The sequence below is a fragment of the Chenopodium album genome, chromosome 17, assembly GCF_948465745.1.
Source record: "Chenopodium album chromosome 17, dcCheAlbu1.1, whole genome shotgun sequence".
Lineage (NCBI taxonomy): Eukaryota > Viridiplantae > Streptophyta > Magnoliopsida > Caryophyllales > Amaranthaceae > Chenopodium > Chenopodium album.
This window is the reverse complement of record NC_137850.1, coordinates 20,846,248-20,869,394: the sequence shown is the minus strand read 5'-3', so window position 1 is coordinate 20,869,394 and position 23,147 is coordinate 20,846,248. Positions and strand designations below refer to the sequence as shown.

General features: G+C 39.9%; 1 non-coding gene across 1 annotated transcript; it reads right to left on the bottom strand.

Annotated features, from left to right (window-relative positions):
- Positions 1 to 780: 780 nt before the first annotated feature.
- LOC145590288 (small nucleolar RNA R71) lies at positions 781 to 886 on the bottom strand. Its single transcript, XR_014101924.1, has one exon. It is a non-coding gene; the product is annotated as a small nucleolar RNA R71 (small nucleolar RNA).
- Positions 887 to 23,147: the final 22,261 nt, after the last annotated feature.

Here is a 23,147-nt window from a genome sequence, read left to right as displayed (position 1 = left end):
GGTTCGACCCTTGACTTACCCTATACTCGTATTAGGTTAGTCGAGTGTTTATAAATTTTCTATGACTCTAGGAAAGGGTAGAGGATGACTTACATTTTTCTCGTGTCAAAAATGGCGCCGTTGCCGGGGAATGAAATTGGTGCTTTGTTATAGTTGTTGAGTCTATTTCACCATTAATTGAAAAAAAAATACAAAAAGATTTTCTTTAAGGCTACATTTGTAGTCGTGCTACTAACCATTTCTTTTGAGATTTTATGCATAGAGCACGTGATAACTCACTAGTGCCATTTGATCCGGAAATTGAGAGAACTATTGCAAGGTTGAGGAGTGCTAGACGATCTTTGAGCCCTAGCATTTCAATTGAAGAAGAGCCACAACAAGAAGAACAAGCAAGAATGGGAGAAAATCCGAGAGTGGCATCGAAAGAATTGGGGATTCCCGGTGCATATAGATTTGAGAGTGGGATTGCTCCGCCTACAACACCGGCAAATGATTTTGAAATAAGACCGGCAATGATTACTTTGATAGAGAGGCGACAATTTAGTGGGGCCAAGCATGAAAGCCCACTAAACCATCTCAAGGAGTTCGAGAAGTATTGCAATACTATCAAGGTGAACGGAATTTCCCAAGAATTCATGAGCCTCAAGCTTTTTCCCTTTTCTCTCATAGGCTGTGCTTTGGAATGGCTAGACAAGGAGGTAAAGCCGAATTCTCTAAGGACATGGGACGAGGTCACCAAGGAATTTCTATCCCGTTTCTATCCTCAAAAGAAAACGGCGGAAGCTAGAGCTTTGATTCAAGGTTTCAAGCAAAAGCCAAATGAGAGCCTCTATGAAGCATAGGAGAGATACAAGAAGTATCAAAGAGAATGTCCTCATCACGGAATTCTAAGCTATCAAATCATTCAAATTTTCTATGAAGGTCTTAGCCTTCAAGGAAAATCATGTTTAGATGGAGGAGCCGGAGGTCCTATCATGAACAAAACGGAAGAGGAAGTGGTGGACATAATTGAGGACGTAGTGAGGTACTATAGAGATTGGCAAGATGGAGAAAGAGAATCAACTAGCAAGAGTAGCTCTTCGGTGTACTCGGTTTATCATCTAAATGCAATCAACAATCTATCCTCTCTAATGACAAACTTGGGGAAGGAGATGTCCGCTATCAAGGCAAAGTTGGAAAACGCTACCTACCAAGTTTCAAGTCTTCCCTCCCAAACTAAGGGGAGAGGTACGTCTTCTAATTCTCAACCCCTTCCTTCTTCTAGTAACATGCCTAGTGGATGCTTGTTTTGTGATGATTGTGGGTCGTATGAGCATGTGAACTATGTGTCAAATAATCATGATTCTAGGTTTGAGAATCAAAGAGGTCAATGGAATAGGAATTACAACAATCATTGCAATTTTGACAACTATAACCAAGGTGGTGGTTATAGGAACCAAGGTTCTCGAGGTAACTATAACAATCAAGGTTATAGTAGCCAAAATCAAAACCAAAATTATGGTAATCAAAACCAAGGTTATGGGAATCATAATCAAGGTAGTGGTAACCATAATCAAGGTTATGGTCAAAATCAAGGTAGGGGTAATTGGAACAATCAAGGGAGAGGCAATTTTCAAAACAATGCTCAAAGAGGCCCTCCACCCGGATTTGCTCCAAAAGCCCAAAATGATAATTCCTATGTTCAATCCTCTTCTTCTTCGCATAGAACAAATTTGGAAGAAATCATTGAAAATCAAACAAAGTTGTTAAACACTTACATGAACGTAAGTGATAAGAAATTTAATGAAATGATGACTCATAATAAGATGCTTGAAAACCAAATTTCTCAACTTGCTAATGCTTTGAAAGACCATGCTAGTCCTTCTTCTTTACCTTCCCAAGGCCTAGATCCTAAGAGACCGGTCAATGCTATTGTCACAAGGAGTGGTAAGGTCCTTGAGGAAAGTTTGCCTAGGATGAGTGAGACTAAAGAGGGCACAAAAGGGGCATTGGTTGAAGATGAGAGAAATGGTGCATGTTTGAGTGAGGTTGAGATTAAGAAACCTAGTGGGGTGAGAGTGGAGAAAGAGATTGTGAAACTTAAGCTTCCTTATCCACAAAAATTCATGAGACACAAGTTAGATGAACAATTTGGAAGATTCATAGACATGCTTAAGCAACTTCACCTCTCTTTACCATTTATCGAAGTTGTCACCCAAATACCCAACTACGCAAAATTCCTCAAGGACATTTTGAGTGGTAGGAGAACATGTGATGGTGTAGAGACGGTGAACTTGATCGAGAATTGTGGTGCTATCATAATGAACAATATGCCACCTAAGCTAAAAGATCCCGGAAACTTTTCTATCCCTTGTGCCATTTATAAAATGCAAATTGAGAATGTCTTGTGTCACCTAGGAGCTAGTGTTAGCCTTATGCCATACTCGGTATACCAAAGAATTGAGCTAGGAGAACTCTTACCTACTAACATCACTTTGCAATTGGCCGATAGGTCAATTAAGTTCCCTAAGGGTAAGGTAGAGGATGTTCCTTTAAGGGTCGGGAAATTTGTTATTCCGGTGGATTTTGTTATGCTTGAGATGGATGAAGATGCTAACATCCCCATCATTCTAGGGAGACCATTCCTTGCTACTTCGGGTGCTTTGATAGATGTAAAAAGTGCTAAAATTTCACTCAAAGTAAGGGATGAAGTGATAGAATTTGATTTGAATGATAGCATGAAATATCCAAGTTCTTCTCTAGAAAATTGCATGTTAATTGATTCTCTCGATCATGTTGTGTCTTCCATGCATGAGCAATTACTCATTTCTCACGATGCTCTTAAGAATGTTTTGTTAAATAAGGAGAAGATAGGTACCCCAAACAAGGAGATGGGTTTGTATGAAGATTTGCTCAATGGAAGCTTTAAGGATGATGAAGAACAAATGTGTTTGAGCATTTCTAGCCAAGAAGCGTTGCAAGTGGAAACATCGAAGGAAGGTAAAGGTGCTCCAATGGTTGATCTCAAACCTCTTCCATCACACCTTAGGTATGAGTTTTTGGGACCCAACTCCACTTTTCCCGTGATTGTTAGCTCTTCTTTGAGTGAGCATCAAGCTCAAAAGTTGTGTGGTGTTTTCAAAAAACACCGAAGTGCTTTGGGTTATACCATTGATGACCTCAAAGGTATAAGCCCCGCTTTATGTACACATCACATAACTCTTGAGTATGGTGCTTCACCTTCTATTGAGAGGCAACGAAAGCTACACCCCCCAATGGGAGAGGTAGTGAAAAAGGAGATCACCAAACTTTTGGATCCGAGAATCATATTCCCCATTTCTAGTTCTAGGTGGGTTTCTCCCGTTCACGTTGTCCCAAAAAAGGGAGGTATGACCGTCGTTGAGAATGAGAAAGGTGAGCTCATTCCGACGAGTATGGTCACAAGATGGAGGATGTGTATAGACTATAGACGTCTAAACACATCAACAAAGAAAGATCATTTCCCCCTTCCTTTTATTGATCAAATGCTTGAAAGACTAACACGGCACAAGTTCTATTATTTTCTTGATGGTTATTCGGGATTTTTCCAAATCCCTAACCACCTGGATGACCAAGAGAAAACAACATTCACTTGTCCATATGGTACATTTTCTTATAGGAGAATGCCATTCGGCCTTTGCAATGCTCCCGCGACATTTCAAAGATGCATAATGAGTATATTTGGAGATATGTTGGAAGAGGAGATGGAGGTTTTTATGGACGACTTCTCCGTAGGAGGTGTTTCATTTGAGGCATGCCTTGAAAACCATGAAAAGTGTCTTGCAAGGTGTGAAAAGGTGAACTTGGTCTTGAATTGGGAAAAATGTCACTTCATGGTGGAGGAAGACATAGTCCTTGGCCACAAGATCTCTCATAAGGGGATAGAGGTGGATAAAGCTAAAATCGAAGTCATTGAAAAGCTTCCACCTCCAGTGAACGTTAAGGGAGTGATATCTTTCTTATGGCATGCCGGGTTTTGTAGAAGATTCATCAAGGATTTCACACTCATTGCAAAGCCCCTTAATAATCTTCTTCAAAAAGATGCCGACTTTGTGTTTGATGATAAGTGTTTGGAGGCATTCAATAATTTGAAGAAAGCTCTAATCTCTACTCCTATTGTACAAGCTCCAAGATGGGATTTACCATTTGAGTTGATGTGTGATGCAAGCGATTCGGCAATAGGAGGTATTTTGGGTCAAAGAGTGGACAAGAAACTTCATGTGATCTATTATATGTCCAAGACTCTAGATGGAGCTTAACGGAATTACACTACAACGGAGAAGGAATTTTTTGCCAAAGTTCATGCTTTTGAGAAGTTTTGTTGTTATCTATTGGGTTTCAAAACCATTGTCTTTATCGATCATGCGGCTCTCAAGTATCTTTTTGCTAAGAAAGAGTCCAAGCCAAGGTTGATTCGGTGGGTTCTTGAGCTCCAAACCTTTTACATTGAGATTAGGGATAAAAGAGGAGCGGAAAATGTTGTGGCGGACCATCTTTCTCGTTTGGAAGATTTTCCAATTCAAGATGATGGTTCTCAAATTGAAGATAGAATGCTTGATGATTTCTTGTACGCTATTGAAGCAAGGGAACTCCCATGGTTTGCCGATTTAGTGAACTTTCTCGCCTGTGGGGAGTTTCCTCCATCTTTTTCTAAGAATAAAAGAAAGAAGCTCAAGAGAGAGGCACGGCATTATGTGTGGGATGATCCCATCTTATACAAGCGTGGAGTCGATGGTTTACTTAGACGTTGTGTGCCAAACGAAGAAGTGCCTAGTGTCTTGAAAATGTGCCATTCGGATCCAAGCGGGGGCCATATGGGCGCCTCTAGGACCGCCACTAAGGTCCTTCAATGCGGATTATGGTGGCCACATCTCTTTAAGGATTCATGGGGCTTTGTCAAGACATGTGACCGATGTCAAAGAGTTGGAAACATCTCCAAGCGAAATGAAATGGCTCAACAACCCATACTTGAGTTGGAAGTGTTTGATGTGTGGGGTATTGATTTTATGGGACCTTTCCCCTCATCTTTCGAAAATTAATATATTCTTGTGGCGGTTGATTACGTGTCTAAGTGGGTTAAGGCCATTGCCTCCCCAACTAATGATCACAAGGTGGTTATGAAGTTGTTTAAGAAGATAATCTTTCCAAGATTTAGGGTTCCCAAGGCGGTGATAAGCGACAACGGTTCTAATTTTATTCACCATGCCTTTCAAAAGATGTTGAGAAAGCATGGAGTCCATCAAAGATTCGGCCTCCCATATCATCCTCAATCAAGCGGTCAAGTAGAAGTATCTAATCGTCAAATAAAACTTATCCTTGAAAAGACGGTTGCGAGAAATCGAAAGGATTGTTCGGATAAGTTGGATGATGCTCTTTGGGCCTATCGAACGGCTTTTAAGACCCCCATAGGTACCACTCCATACCGCCTAGTCTACGGCAAGTCATGCCATCTCCCGGTTAAAATCGAACACTGTGCTTTGTGGGAAATCAAGAAGATAAACTTTGACTTGGCAAGTGCGGGGGAGAAAAGGTGGTTAGATCTTCATGAGTTAGAGGAGCTTCGGTTTGATGCTTATGATTGTGCTAGTGTGTATAAAGCTCGTTCCAAGGAAATCCATGACAAGCTTATCGAGAAGAAAGATTTTTGTGTTGGCGATAAGGTTCTTCTCTACAATTCAAAAATGAAGTTGTTTCCCGAAAAACTCATGTCAAGATGGAGCGGTCCCTATTTGGTCAAGAATGTTTTCCCAAGTGGTGTTGTAGAGGTCTCAATGATGGATTCTTCTTCTCCATTTAAGGTCAATGGCCATCGTCTCAAGAAGTACTTCGATGGTGCTTTTGTTGGCCTTGTTCACTCATTGCTTTACCGGCAACCACCTTAATTGGTCAAGAAAGTCGAGCTGTGACGTTAAACAAGCGCTACCCGGGAGGCAACCCGGTTTTCTAACCTTTTTCTCTTGATATTACATTTTTCTTTATTTCTTTTATCTTTGAGATTTTTCTTATTTCTCTTTCTTTTTAATTGTTTTCTTGAGTTTAGGTACCATGAGATTGATTCGGAGACAATTTCCAACAATTTTGGTGTTATTTCAAGCTTTCTCGAGGTTTGGTTAAGTTTAAGTGGAATATTTTAAAGGTTTTATGCTCTCATGTTTGCACTTTTCAAGCTTTCAAATATCCCCTTATGCAAACACGAGAGTATATTCATGGCCGACATATTATTGCTTGGCGCACGCGCACCATAGGCTGCGCGCGCGCACCAAAGGGGTCAGAAATTCTTCCCTACTTTTGGAAAAATTGCAAGTTTTTAAACCATCCCCGTACCCACCTGGTGCGCACGCATCATAACCCTGCGCGCGCGCACCATAGGGGTCAGGGATTGGCCAAATTTTCCAGCTTAAACAGGCCCACCTGGTGCGCATGCACCCCTGCCTGCGCACACGCACCAGGAGGGCAGGGATTTTTGCCCCCTGTCGCCAGCCAACGCAGGCCAGCCCACTGCACTGGTGCGCACGCACCAACCGCAGCAGCCTGGCGCGTGCCCCTCCCTTAAAACCCCAACGTTTCCACCTTATTTCCCCTTTCTCTCTCCCCGATTTCTTGCTTCTTTATCCTCTAATAAAACCCTATCATCCTTTCTAGCAATTACACCTCAATTTCCCCTCTTTTATTTTCATTTTAACACCAAATTACATCAAATTCATCACATTTTCGATTTTTAACAAAAAATTCCAGATTTTCCAACCATAAATTCGAAAATTTTGGGTTATTTTCGAAATTTTGAGAATTTGTGTGAGGTTTGGAACTTATCTTGGGTGTTCTATTTGTTCTTAAATCTTCATTTTGGGCAATTTGCAAGTAATTCAAGGCAACATTGAGGTATAATTTCTTATTTTCTAGTCATTTTCTTCCTCCTTGTTCAAGCTTGAAACCTTGTTTTTGCTTTCATGGTAGAACTCCATTGTTGGTTCCTTTAACTTGTAATTTGATCGTACGAAGAAGGATGATGTATTCATTTAGAAAGTTTCTCGGGTTAAAGAATGGTTTTTAATCCCATGCAAAGAGGCAACCACCCGTCCAAGAGTGAAAGACTCCTTTTCTTGGAGGCCTCCAATGCAAGATATTCCTCCTTCTATTCGGCGTAGGACGACACAAACAAGAGGCCGCTCGACCAACGCTCTCTCATCGAATGTTCAAGCTATTCCCCCAGTTGAACCGGAAGGTACACCTATTCCTTCCCCCTTTTCCACTCCTTCTACTTTTGATTTGTCAACCATTCATGCTAGGCTTGATTATATTGCTAATGTGTTATGTTCCATGCCTTCTATGCAACCCTCTAATCTTGGTTATGACTATCATACAAATTAATTGTACGATATGCATGTTCGAAGAGGGGAAATCGAGCCATATGTGAACTACCCTTATCTCCCGGTCCAACAAGGACTTATTCCTCAGTGGGAACCTTTTGATCCTACCATTGGTCCTCGGCCTTGCTACCCTTATTGGGAGGGCCCTCATGTTCACCCTAGTTCTATCATGGGCACCACCCCGGCCACTTACGACTATCGGCGGCCCGGTGGTTGTGATTACACGTATGATCCGGCTAATCCTTCGCCCTTTTCGGACCCTGAGACTTTTGGGCGGTGGGGTAGGTCGGGTGAGCCGATCTTAGATGATTGGTCTCAATATTTTGAGGATGATAGAGCTAGGAGGAATGGTAGGTTAAGGGGTAAGGCACCCATGGACGTGAGTGAGATGGCTAGCTCTAGTCATGTGATGGAGACCGGTAAGGGGAGTTCTCATTCTTCCCCTTACCATAGTGCGAAGTGATTCTACCATGGCTACCCCCCCTTCTTATGTGCTTTATATGATGTTTCTCGATTGCCTATATGTCTTTAGGTTTAGAGTTAGGGGGGTAGTCTAGTCTAAGCTTGGGGGTGCTTTCTGCATTTGTTTCTGTGCTTTCCCATATTCCCCCCTGCTTTTGTATTTAATTCCTGGTCTCCTATGCTTTTGATATTGATCTCTGTGTTGTTCGGTTTTATGATGATGCTGCTGTATTTCTGCTGATTTCTCTGCCCGGTTATTGGTTTGTTGTTTGTTTCGCTGATTGTTATCCGCTGAGTTTCTCTATGTCTTTCTTATGATGATTCCCGATGATGACTGTCTGATTTCTAATCTCCTGATACTATTTTTGTTTGTTGATTCTGACCCTTGCTGCTGCTATTACTGGCTTTTTCTTTATTTTTCCTACATTTTATTTTCTATTTTCTTCTTTTCTTTTGTATTGAAGTTACTAACAATTTTCTTTGTGTATAGTTTTTTGTTATTCCTCACCTTGCTCTATTGCTTATGCTTTGGATTTCGACGATTCTTCAAGGTGCTTTTCACCTTTTTTAATGTGCAAAAGCTTTGGCGCCCGGTGAGATCTTTTTATTTATTTTCTTTTTCTTCCCTTGGTTGTTTAGTCTAGCTTTAGTTTTAGGAGAAGTTGAATGTTTCGAGGTTGTTTGCTTTCTAACACCCTAGTGTGTTTGGGAACATTGGCATTGTGGCCGAATGTTCACTTGTTTGTTGATTGGGATTTATGTGTGTTAGCATTATTTCCTTTTTGCATTCTACTACTCCTATATCTTTCAGTTTTTCATTTCATTTTCCTTTTCTTCGTTTTCTTTTTCTTTCTCTTTTGTTTTCATTTTTCTTCTTGTTTTCCTTTCTCTCTTTTTCTTATTCTTTTGTCTTATTTTTTTTTCTTTTTTTTTCCTCTTAAAAAACAAAAAAAAAAGAAGAAGAAAAACAAAAAAAAAAAAAAAAAATTAACCTTGCTTTTGTGAATACGAATAAATGTCTTTGCTTTCACTTTGGCTTTAATACCTCTTGATCTTGCACATTGGCTATTTTTCTTCCTAAATACAATGGTTTGCACGGTTTGAGAGTATCTTTGGTTGATTCAAGGATAGAGTATGCTAAGTAGCGGTTTCGACCTTTTAGGGCCTTGAAGCTGGATTCTTTTGGTTTATGGTAAGACGGAGTTGCTTCCTTTGGGGGATTTGACACCTTTAGTAAGTTTTTGCTACAACCATGTGAGGTTTCTCTTTTTCAAGCCTTCATCACTCTTGATTGTGCGACATGGATCCTCCACCTTTGCATCCCTAATCTTGAATCTTGACTCATAATTCTCAAACACGAGACTGAACCAACTAGGAAGGACAAAGGCCATTTTTCGGGGTGGTAATTTTTCATTTCTAGGATTTTCTCCTTTCTTTTTAGTTCATTGGGTTTACATTTGCCCTCTTGCTAACCATTTGAGCCATTCCCCTTCTTTTCTAGCCACATCTTTAGCACTTTGAACCTTTTGTTTCTTTTTGTTTCAATATTGGTTTTTGTGAAGCAAATGGTCATGCCTTTGGAGTTTGTGATATAGAAAGTTGGAAGTTGGTTTTATTTGTTTGCGAACTCGTCTATTGTACATATTGTGAATAATGGCACATGAATACAATCGAAAAAGCCGTCCATAGTTAAAAAAAGGCAAGGACATAATAAATGTAATATTAAAAAAGTCGTCCCAAGTTAAAAGAGGCGAGGGCAATTGCTTTGACATATTGAAAATTACATAAAAAAAAAGAGAAAATGAAAAATACAAAAATTAGTTTGTTGTCATTCTTTTCCCTTTTCTCGCGGGCAATTGCTTTGACATAATGAAAATTACATAAAAAAAAGAGAAAATGAAAAATACAAAAATTAGTTTGTTGTCATTCTTTTCCCTTTTCTCGCATTGAGGACAATGCTTCCTTTTAGCTTGGGGGAGAAGCGTTCACGCTTTTTGTATATATGCTTGTGGATATAGCTTTGAATAAGCTTGGGGGTATTAGTTCGTTTTTGTTTGGTGACTTCTTGGTTTTGGTGTTGAGGTGTGGCCAACCTTTGCTTCATAATCTAGGTGTACCACGAAATTTAAATTTTAAAAAAGTACCCCTAACCTTTTGCCCTTACGTTACAACCTTTGGGAAAGTCCTTTCGACCTAGTGGTTAAGTCATTCACCGAGGGAGGGCATTATGAGTTAAAGCCTAAAGAAAAAGGATGCAAGGTCGAGATGTCGAGACCCTCAAATTCTAATCTTTTCCGGTTCCTTCGTGGAACCATAGAGACGCTTACTAAGGGAAGATTTGAGGCCATTAGGGAGAACGCGGTCGAATTGGTTGAGATGAAAGTGGATTGCGCCTCATTAGTTCTCTACGCTTAGCATACCCTATGTTTCAATCAACCCTCGATATCTTAGAACGTGCTTACAATTGTGTTTTGAGGAAGCTTGATATCCTTTGTGCCTTAATCATGTGCAAAAAGCCTTTGTATAAGCATTTCTTTTTAAGGTTTTAAAACTTTTTCTTTTCTTTTTACTTTGCCTTTTTTTTAATAAAAAGAGTTATAGGTTATCCTCTTTGGAAACCTTTACGAGAGCATCACTCGTCCTCTAGAGCGATCTAGGGGTTTAAATGGCATGTCCTTAGTTGCTAAAATTGACCGTGATTCCTACGAAAGTGAGTTAATGTATATTCTCATCTTCCCTAATTTTCTTGTTTCCTTCTTTGCTTGAGTAGTGTCATCATTTTCCCTTGGATTTAATTTTGCTGGAGGACGAGCAAAAGTTTAGCTTGGGGGAATTTGATGAGCGTCGTTTTGGGCGCTCAAAAGAATAAGATTTAGGTTCATTTTCTTCATTTTCTTTCATCATTTTCATATAATTCTTTTAGTTTTACTTGATTTTCCATTTTTTATAATTCACTTTAGTTCTCGATTGGTTTTTACGAATTTTTCATATTTTTAGTTAATAATTCATAATTTTAGTTTTAGTTTTGCCTTGCTACGCTTCCTCTCTTTGTTTTATTTGTGTTTTGTAGGTGAAAAATCAAGTCAATTTGCTCATTTTAGGACTGCCATGTTCGCGGGCATCATCGCGAGTGCACTAATGTTGGGGATGCTCGGGAGCGCGGAGTTTGATCAAGCAAGCGAAGGAGCTAAAGCCCATGCATTGCATAGGGGTGCGCGCGTGCAGCATAGGGGTGCGTGCGCGCAGACCCAGCAATGCGCGCGCGCGGCTGGGCTGTGCGTGCGCATGACCTGTGCAGCCTTCTTCGCTCGATTTTTCTTATTTATAGCTTTTGACTTTCTTTTTGGTGACGATTTAACTTTGTACTAGAGAGAGAATTTTTCCAGAAATAGTAGAGAAAGAAGCTTAAGATTTACTTGTTAGTACTTGAATTTGATCTTAGATTTCAATTAAATTTTGAAATTCCTTCTTCAATTCAATGGATATTTGTAAGATTTCTTTCCCTTGATTTACTTTTAATGCAATTCCTTCTAGTTTCTTGGATTTTGATTGAGATTATATTCCTTGCTTTAGAAATTGTTGATTGATTGATTTTCTTTTGATTTAGCTTTAAATGAATATGAATTTGATTGAATTTGTTTTGTTTCTTTATTCCACCATGTTTAGTGAGTAGATTAGTTGCTAGGGAGAAGGGAAAGCATGTTGGATTGATGATTTTTGCTAGTTGATGAGGCTAGATTGATTTGAATGGTGTAATTAAATTAATTGACATAGTTGTGCATGAGATTGATTGGACTATGAGTGATCAACCTATAAGATTAATCTGGATTGCATTGCAAATTTCAATGACATGAACCCTTGATTTGAGAATTGCTTTAATTGATTGAATTTGATTGTGATTTTCCTAGCTAGCCATTCATAGTGATCCCTAGCTTGGCTTATAGGAGATAACCCTTGAATTCCTTTGATTGCAACTATTGCTTGTCCTTTGCAATGTTTGAATTGATTGAGTGATTTTTCAATTAGCATAATCATTGAGCTTGCATGTGGAACCATATCCCTAGTGTTTAGTATATTGAATTCCTCGATTCATTTAGACTTCTTGATACCTTAGTTACCAACCGCATCTTCCGCAAACTTCGAAGTAGCTTGACCTAGGCTATAGCTTACACCTATTCATTCCCTTGGGTTCGACACTTGACTTACCCTATACTCGTATTAGGTTGGTCGAGTGTTTATAAATTTTCTTTGACTCTAGGAAAGGGTAGAGGACGACTTACATTTTTCTCGTGTCAAATAAGCACCTCGAACACCTAAAGTTGGTGTTTGAGAAGTTGAGAGAACATCACCTATTGGTGAAGCGAGAAAAGTATGCTTTTGCGTAGGAAGAAGTCAGATTTCTTGGACACTTTGTGGAGAAGGGTTGATTGAGGATGGCCCAAAGAAGATATGTACTACTCGTGATTGGCAAGACCCCAAGAACTCCTCCGAATTGCGATCCTTTATGGGATTGGCAAACTACTGCCTAACATTTATTAAAGGATGTTCAGAGACCGCAAGCCCTCTCATCGATCTATTGCCAAAAGAAAGTCGTTGGGAATGGTCAGGGCCACAGAAGGAAGCGTTCCGAAAGTTCAAGGAGGCAGTGATGGAAGGGCCAGTCCTTGCCCTTCCTGACATCAACAAACCGTCTTTGGTCAAGACAGGTGCTTCGGACTTCGCACTAGGAGGAGTGCTCCTCCAAGAAGGACACCCTATTGTGTTCGAAAGCAAAAAGTTGAATAATGCTGAGAGAAGGTATGCGGGGCAAGAGAAAGAATTGCTAGACATTGTGCACTGCCTTAGAGGATGGAGACACTACTTATTGGGATCGATGTTCACCGTCCACACAGATAACACATCGGCGACTTATTTCTCTTCCAACCAAAACTGACGGGAAAACAAGCCTGATGAGTGTCATTTATGGCACTCATTTGATGAATATTTAGATTGTTTTCACCTTCTTTTCATAGCTTTCTTTCTTAATAAATGCTTAGTTTTATGCATTTTCTCTTTATTTCCCTTTTCCCTCTTATTTTGTGTTGTTACGGTTTTTCTTGTATTTTCTCCATTATTTCTCCTCTTTTCGTGGTTGTAGGTATTTTATGAGGTTTGGGTCTCGATATTGGTGATTTTCTAAGTTGGAATATGCTTTTGGAGTAAGCTCGTAGCATTGGGAAAGCTCAAAATGCAAGGAAGTGGATGCTCCAAGTTCTAGCTCGATCTTGCGCTCTCAAGTCGTGCTCTCATGAAAGATGGTGTTGAACCCACCGTGGAGGCCTTTGGAAACTACCACCCCCAACATGTATCAAGTGGAGCGTACGAGACCCATTTGCGAGCGCACGAAGCGACGAAGAAGTCAAAGAAACCCAGAAGAGCGTGGGCGCGCACAACCCTTGCGCGGGCGCACACCACTGCCTGCGAGGGCCCGTACAACCCTTGCGCGGGCGCTCCTCGCTGTTTCTGGCTTCGCTGGATTTCGTATTCCGCGCCTCTTAAAAATACCTTTTGACAACCGATTTTTGTAAGAAGTTTTTAGACATAATATTGATATAATTTTAGCTTAGTTTAGAGTTTCTCTCTCTAGTTTTAGGGTTAGTTTAGGACTAGAATTAGAGAGAGAAAGTGAGAGATTTCAATGGTGATATGAGAGATTGATAATACAAGGGAGACAATTGTGTTGAAGATCTTCCCTATTATCAATGAGCATTTCTAACTCTATCTCATCTTATTGTTTTGTTTAGTTTGTTTGATTTGATTTTGATGTTTGATTCTTGATTAGAGTAATTATTCTTGATATTTTGTTGATTCTTGATTTCTTAGTTGTTTGTTATTAGATGATGATTCTTGAGTAGTTGTTTGGCTAGGGATTGGGTGAAACTTGTATGATTGATTGATTGTGATTAATTTGGGAATTATGATGATTGATTGTTGAGATTAATGTGATTAATGTAAGTTTGCATGTGTGTAATTCGATTAGGCCTTGAGAATTATGCTAGATTGCATTATAATTGCTAATGACACGACCAATTAGTTTAGGAATTGCAATTATCAATTGGTTTGGATTGTGATTCTCCTAGTTTGTTATTCGTAGAGGCCACTTGCTTAACGATTAGGAGAGCTCTTTGATTCCAATTGATAGCTCTTATCATTAGTCTTCACAACCTTTGATTGGCATGTTCTTCCAAAGTTGTTGCAATTGTCATGATTACTTGTTGATCCCCATTCCCTAGTGTTTTATTTGTTTGGTTGTTTGTTTTGTTAGTTGGTAGCATTTCTTCTTCACCTTCAACTTTGACCAAGCTTAGGCGCACATTGAAAGCACTTAAATATAACTGTTCCTTTGGGTTCGACCCTTGACTTACCTCTATACTTGTATTAAGGTTTGTTAGGTGTTTATAAGTTTTTTTTTGGCTTAGGGAAGATTAGTCAATGACCTAGTTTTTCCCCCGTCAAAATGGCACCGGTGCCGGGGAACGATGTCTATGTTTGAGTGTTTTAGATTGCTTGAGTCTAGTTCTTTGTATATACTTTTCTTTTATTTGATTTTTGTGTGTTTTGTTAAAAAAAAAAATGGCATGTCTCTCATTTCCTCAATATGACAATGAGCCTTTTTGTGAATATTTCAATATACTTAAGGGATTTTTGGATTACAATTGTTGTAATCTTTTGGAGGCTTGTGAGATTTGTTATTTTGGTATGAATGAGCAAACTAGGGATGAAGTTGAATGCATGCATAATGGTTAATTTAGAGCGTTGTTAATTGATGATGCTTGGGATTTCTATGTTTGGTTTGCTTGGGATGTCTATAATAGGGGTAATCATGATTCTAATACTGATGTACAATGTCTTAATTCTTCTTATGTTAGCATGAATTCCCATGATTTGTCACATGATCTAATTAGTGAGCCTAGAACAAATGATTTCAACTCTATTTCCCCTTTTGTTCATGATGATGAGGTACATGCTCAAGTATATGCTAATGATGTGTTTCAATTTTCTTCATTATTTACCATACCTTCTTGTGATGTTCTTCGTTCCCTTAATAATGAATCTCATGTGCTTGATTGTGCCCCCACTCTCCAATGTGATGAATATGCTCATGATTTTTGGTTATTCCAATCTTATTTGTACTCCTTCTTCTTTTGTTGAACCTCATTCTTCTACACCTTTTGAATCTCTTGTTGATAATTTTGAATCTCAATTAGGCACATTGATCTTGATAATGATCTTGGGCCTAGTAAGGAGTTGATTCTTAAATTTATGAGAAGTCAATTAGAGATAATGAAAAAGAATGAGGAATGTCTTAAGGAAGGAAGGAGAAGGAAAAAGGAGCTAGAAAAACAATTGTCATCTTTAATGCTTGTTTGTGAAAGTTCTTATTTTAATATGTGTGTTGAGGATGATGATCGTGATTTTGAGAAACCAAGAGTGTGTGAGGATACTATTAGTGAGCATAGGAGTGAAGGAAAGGGAGTTGAGAGTGATGATGATGAGGATGATTTTGTGAATCTAAACTCCCCTTCCTTTGTTGATTATGATGAGTCTCAAGTGCATGATTGTGATTCTCCTATCCATGAGTATTTGGACTCGTTTGAGGTTATGTCCAATGTGTTCTTTGAGAGTAAAATAAAAACCCATAGCCTTTTGAATGAGTTCATTGAGGATGATTCATGGGAGAGAGATGAGTTTGAAATAAATTATGTAGTCTCTCTTGGATGTTGGATGTTTGAGGGAGAAGAAGATCATGAGTGTTCTTCTTTTGAGGATTCTATGATTGATTTTCATGCTCTTATTGGTGATGTGAGGCATGGTGGTGAGGAAGAGTTCATTTGTGAGACCATTGCCCCTATTCCCTCTTCTCATGTCCCTTGTTCAAGGAAATATTAAGAGGACCTAGGCGCTTGAGTGATGCCGTTATAATCCCCTATTACGGCAGACGTTTGACAATCATCAAAGTGGACTAGTACTCAAACAAGAAAGCTCACAATACTCATGGTCGAGGAAAAAGGATCCGATAGCAATAATGAGAAGTATACTTATGACGATTTTTTATCTCTTAAAGTATTCTCATAGGTCGATCTAGTACGGTTCTAAACCAAAACCTGTTCAAATGATTCATGACGATCATGTCCTTGTAGCATAAGAAACGGTGCTATGAATCAAACTACACACTAATCTCAACGGGTCATTAATCGTCCATGGTTTAAATGACCTTGATTAGGGATAATTTTTTATTATAATATTCAACAGTCACTTAATAGGTGTTTCCTTACCAAGACTGGTCTTGATACCCTATTTTGAATATTCCAAGAATCGAATGGACTCATTATTTAATTCTAAACCACAATTAAATAGTCAACGGAGTGGTATAAATTGCATGAAAAATTTAATTACTCCAAAACTAAATGGTTCATCATAGTGCTTTACATTAAAATTGTCCAAAATTAATCAAAACACTAAAATAAGGAAATCAAAGCCATCTCCGATGTGCCTGATTCCCATTTCCTCAACGTGCTTGTTGTGCTTCACTTGGGGCAAAGGTTTAGTTAGTGGATCGGCTATATTGTCATCCGTTCCAACTTTACAAATTTTGATTTCACCTTCTGATTTCCATTCTCGTATCACGTGAAACCACCGCTTGACATGTTTGACCTTCTGATGTTCTCTTGGCTCTCTAGCTTGAGCAATAGCTCCATTATTGTCACAATAGGGATCTATTGGTCCCTTAATGGAGGGTACAACACCAAGTTCACCAATGAACTTGCGAATCCAAACTGCCTCCTTAGCTGCCTCAGATGCTGCCAAGTATTCGGCTTCAGTTGTAGAATCAGTTGTGCTTTTCTTAGCACTCTTCCAACTAATTGCTCCTCTTTTGAGACAGAATATGTACCCAGACTGTGACTTGAAGTTATCTCTGTCTGTCTGGAAGCTTGCGTCGGTATAATCCTCAACAACTAATTCATCTCTGCCACCATAGACCAAGAATTTATCCTTGTTCGTTTTCAAGTACTTTAGGATATTCTTGTCCGCGGTCCAATGCTCCTCTCCTGGACATACGACACATCTGGCTTAGTACATATCATGGCATACAAGATCGATCCAATAAGCGAAGCATATGGAATCTGATTCATCCTTTCTCGCTCCTTAGGTGTCTTTGGACACTGCTTCTTGCTTAGGGTTATGCCATGCGACATGGGTAGTTTGCCTCTCTTGGCTCCTTCCATGCAGAATCGAGCTGGTACCTTATCAATATAAGTACCTTGACTTAATACTATCATCCTTTTTGATCTATTCCATAGATCTTGATGCCTAGTATGTACTGAGCCTCTCCCAAGTCTTTCATTGAAAAACATTTTCCGAGCCAAGCCTTTATAGACTCTAACAATGGAATGCTGTTTCCAATGAGCAAAATGTCATCGACATATAAGACTAGGAAGGCGATGTCACTCCCACTGACTTTCTTGTGAACACAAGACTCATCTGGATTCTTGATAAAACCAAACTTACTAATGGCTTCATCAAATCGCAGACTCCAACTTCTGCTTGCTTGCTTTAATCCATAAATGGATTTCTTAAGCTTACATACCTTTCCAGCATTGTTTTGGTCGACAAAACCTTCAGGCTGTGTCATATACACAGTCTCTTTCAAAATATCATTTAGGAAGGCGGTTTTAACGTCAATCTGCCATATTTCATAATTGTAATATGTAGCAATAGCTAGGAGGATCCGAACGGATTTAAGCATTACGACCGGAGAAAAGGTTTCATCGTAATCAATACCATCAACTTGTTTATAACCTTTTGCTACCAATCTAGCTTTGTAAATGAATACATTTCCATCTTTGTCGATTTTTAACTTGAAAATCCACTTACATCCGATAGGTGTGTAGCCTTCGGGTAAGTAGACCAAGTCCCAGACTTGATTTTCAAACATGGAATCCATTTCAGATCTCATGGCCTCTTGCCATTTAGCAGAGTCGATGCTTGCCATCGCTTGCTTGTAGGTTGCCGGTTCATCTCCATCCATGATTAGGATGTCCTGATTCTCGGTTAAAAATAATCCAAGATATCTATCCGGTTGAGATCTCGGCCTCTGAGACCTACGTAGGGTAATGGACTAAGCATTTGAATTGTCGATTTGACTTTGCATATTTTGATCATTTTTACCTTCGTCAACAGATGCTGCTTGAGCACTTTGACTGTCATTTTGATTTTGTTTCTAATCCTCACGAACTTCGTAGAGTTCGATTTTCCTCCTACTTGTCATTTTGGAAAGGTGCTCCTTCTCCAAAAAGACACCATCGCGAGCAACAAAAACTTTGTTCTCCGATTTGTTGTAGAAGTAATACCCCTTGGTTTCTTTTGGATAGCCCACAAAGTAAATCTTATCAGATTTGGGATGAAGTTTGTCAAAAATCAATTTCTTGACATATGCTTCGCATCCCCATATCTTTAGAAAAGTCAACCTAGGAGGTTTGTTCGTCCATAACGCGTATGGATTCTTTTTGCCAGCTTTCGATGGAGCACGGTTCAGTGTTAGTGCCGCAGTTAAAAGTGCGTGTCCCCAGAAAGAGATAGGAAGATCACTAAGACCCATGGTTGATCGTACCATGTCTAACAAGGTTCGATTTCTGCGTTCGGATACTCCGTTCCATTGTGGAGTTCCTGGAGGTGTCAGCTCTGAAAGTATACCATGATCTTTTAAATGGTCATCGAATTCTTGGCTCAAGTATTCACCACCTCGATTCGATTGAAGAGCTTTGATTTTCTTGCCAAGCTGATTTTCCACTTCACTCTGAAATTCTTTGAACTTGTCAAACGATTCAGATTTATGCGACATGAGGTAGACATAGCCATATCTACTATAATCGTCTATGAAGGTGATGAAATATCGATGTCCATTTCTTATGGCTGAGCTCATTGGTCCACATACATCGGTATGTATTAGATTCAATAAGTCACCTGCTCTTTCTCCCAACTTGGAGAATGGCTGCTTTATCATCTTGCCTAATAAACATCCTTCGCAATTCTCAAAAGATTCTAAATCGAAAGAGTCAAGAACGCCTTCTTGTAGAAGCTTCTTGATGCGTTTGATGTTAATGGGGCCAAGACGACAATGCCATAAGTAAGTTTGATTTGACTCCATGGTCTTAGCTCTTTTGGTATCATAATAAACAATTTTGTCTAAATACACAAAAGTGTCATTTCGATAAATATGAACAAGACATGAAACAAAAGTCTTGTGATCAACGTTAAAATGACGTCCAACGTCATGAGATCAAAGTATGGTAGATAAAACTCAACAAGTTTTAGAATTTAAACAAAACACATGAGATTTCAAGCTTTCTTTGGATAGATTATCTTCATCTTCCACTTATGTACTCATGTCCACTTGAAAAAGCACCGATCACTTTGTTCCTGAAACAAGAGCATAAAGTGAGTCAATTTTTCGGTATCTAATACCTTATAATTGCTTGTATTCAAGTGTTAAGATGATACCTGAGATTGAGGCTGCTTTTCCTCTTGCCTCATCTTCCAGATACTCGCTACATTCTCTTTTGTAGTGACCTTGCTTAATATAATAGAAGCAGCGCATCTTAGCCTTGTTCTTGAACTCCTTCTTCTTGGGCCTTGGAGCAACTTTAGCCGCCTTCCAAGAATAGGTTTTCTGGAGCTCTTGGACAACTTCCTTGTAGGATAGTTTATCCTGATTGTTGGTAAGTTGCATCTTAATTGTAATGTACCCTAACTGGAGTGAGCTTAAAAGCACATGAGCCACTTGCTCATCCTCCACCGGCCTACCAATCAGTTCCAAATGGTTAAATAACCTTGTCATCTTTTTCACATGGGCTTGAAGTGGCATCCCGGGTCTAAGTCTTGCACTATAGATCCTAGCCTATACTTCTTGCCTCACTTTGCTGAGACAACCATCTTGCAGTGGCTTGATCCTCATGTTAGACAGTGACCTAGTCACTTCCTCCACAAGTCCATCATAGTTGCCCCTGTCGCTCTTTGTGACCCTCAGATTGACCACATCTTCTAGAGCCTTGAGGAGTACATCCGGAAGGTAGTTGGAGAATTTCTTCTTCCACTGTTCCGGGATGGAATTTGCCATGAGTCGCGAGACTCTCTTGCAATCATAACTCCACTCCTCATGAGCTTCATCGCTCATAACCCCTTTTGAGTAGAAACTCGGGATGAGTGTATCCAAGATATGCTCTAGGTAGCAATTGCGGAGGGTCATACGGAGTTCTTCCTCCCATTCCTTGAAGTTCACCAAATTCAAGCTAAATGGTAACTTCTCGGGAAGATCTGGGATTATTAGATTGTTGTCGATAGTTGAAGTCATGATTCTACAATTTGAAAATTTTTTAATGAAAAATCATTCATGATGCTTAAATAAGATTGAATTTAATTCATGCATATTTTAAACTTATTTAAAGTCTTATTTACACGTAAAATTGTCCCTATTTTGTGAAAATAAGTCGATTCCAAGATCCAAGGAAACAAAGAGTGACTAAGCATGCTTTGGCTTGTCTTAGCATTCAATCTCCCAAGGTAAGAAACGCTTTGCTAATGGCTCCAAGCCACTCTTGGTTGAATAAATCTTCGCATCTAATGCTCTCTCAACAATTTACCCACTTTTCCACGACATGTTAGGACTTCATCACTCATATCGTTGAGTACAACGAAAACCAACTTGCATACCCGGTATGACTTATGAGTCTAGGGAGTAGTAGGGTTGACTCGCTTTGGCGTAGCCCATCACTACTCTCAATAGGTCGATAAGTGGTGTTTTGGAATGACAATTTTACTCAATATTTAGAGACGTAGGGTTTCTATGTTGGTTGATTTAAGTGAACTTAATTAATCATCGCAATATTTGAAATCCTAAACTTGCATCTAACATATAATTCATATATAAATGATCATAAATATGTAAAGCATAAGCATTTTGATGCATATTGGCAACTAGCATGACCCCTTGAATTCTTCAAGTCTTCAAAAGGTCTTCTTTTGCAACTTCATGGCTTTGTCTTCCAAGAACCTCCGTCTTCAAGACTTGACCAAAATTATGTAACTACTAGTATCTACGATTAGGACTAATCTAAATATTAAGGTACAAAAATACTCAACGTTACGCAGACCGTATTTAGATTTACAAAAATACATCACGGATCGCAGTCCGTATTTTCTATCCTAATCGGGCCCCACTAGTTGACATTTTATTAAACCTGTGAGAGAATATACATTCCATTCATCCATTCACTATTTGTGAATGGCCCATGCATTTTACAACGATAAAACAAGTAAGAATGCATAAACACGCGATAACTAGTAACTAATCTAGGTGGTTAATCCGATTGACATGCCTAATTAAAACTAGTCAAAGTTGTTTTAGCCGATTATGTAAATAAGCGCAATTAATATTTGAAGCTCCCACTAAATTCCGCATCCATCTTAATTAATCTAATTAATTAATCCGGTAAAACCCAATTATTGTCCAAAATAAAATTTTGCAAATGCCAATCATAAAAAAAAAAAACAAGGCCTAGCCTCCAAAATTTTAATTAAAATAAACAAGATTTAATTAAAATAAATAAAACGGCTAAAATACAAAGTAATAATATCGTCTCAAAACTGTGGTATATGTTCTAATTAACGGGAGGTGCGCATAGCCGTGACCCATGCTAAGCGTCACACCCATAGCTTAGAACACCGCATACGTGTCGACTCTTCTACGGGGCGTGCAAGAACACAAGCCACGAGGCCGCACAAGCCTACTAGCTATGCGCACCATGCCGCAAGCTCGCAGCACAGCCCACACGCACACCCCTGCCGCACCAAGCCACGTACTCAAAATGCTCGCACACCCTACCGCACCACAGCAGCCATGTGCTGCGCTGTGGCAGCAGCACGCACGCACGTAGCACAACCGCAGCATGCTTGGCTGGTGTTGCTGCGTTGCTACTGTGGCTGGGCGCGCATGCCACGCACAAGGCTGCACGCAACCATAGCCCCTTTGGCAGGCACATGCGGGCTGCTATGCAGCCCGGCTAGCCAAGGGAGGCTTTGCCTCGATTTGCGTGCCATAGCCTCGGGATTTCAATCCCAAATTTCGCGTGACAATTTATTAATTCTAAATTAATTTTAGAACTAATTTTAAAGAGCAAAAATTTTAAATTTAAACAAGTCTAAATTAAATAAAAGGGAATTTTGACTTTTACCACCTCCAAAATACGACATAATTGATTGCTTTATAAAAAAAAGAGTTACTTTACCACCACATAAAAAAATAAAAGTAGGCTTTTACCACCAATCACCTTCAACTAACGGATTCCATCCATAAATCCGTTAGTGGGGCCTACCTTGCACACCTGTCGCCATATTATTGGCCCACAGTAATATGTGTCAGCATTTTATTTGTTAAAAAAAAGAGAAATTAAAAAACAAAAAAAAAAACCTAAAACCACCCCAGCCACCATCACAGCGCCACCCCCGCGCCACCGCCGCCTTTCCCCCTACTCACCACAGCCCTCCCTGAAACCACCACCCGCGTCGCACCACCAGCCCCTCCCTTTCCCGCAACCATATCGCCCCCAAAAACCACTAAACCCAAAACCCTCGTCCCCCCTAAACGACCACGAATCCGGCCTTAAAAAAGCCGAAATCAGCCGGTTAAGGCAACTAAGCCCCAAAATCGGCCGATGTCGGCCATTTGTGGCCAGATTCGTGGCCGTTTTAGGGAACGAGGGTTTTGGATTTCGTTGTTTTCGGGGGCGACAGGGTTGCGCGAAAGGGAGGTGGTGGGTTCAGGTGGGTTGGGGCTGGTGGTGCGACGCCACTATGACCAGCCCCACCACTTAACCGTTACCAGCCCCCACCACCTATTCGCCACACAACGACCACCGTACAGCTACCGCACCGCACTGCACAACCACAGCCACCACACCGAATTTGGACCCCCTTTCCACCAATTTCAGACTCAAAACCCTAGTCACCAAATTCCGACCACCCATAAAGCCCCTCCTAATTCCGACCACTCTTAAACCCTAGCCACCACCAAATTCCGCACTCCTAAAACCCTAGCCACCACCTAATTCCGACCACCTCCCTAACCCACACACCAAATTTCGGCCCCTCCTTAGCCCCACACGAAATTTCGACAACCAAGGTAGTTGATTTCGTTGGTGGTTGGTTGACATGGAAGATCGAGGAAGATGAAGAAGAAACGTCAAAAAGGTGGGCCCTACTAAC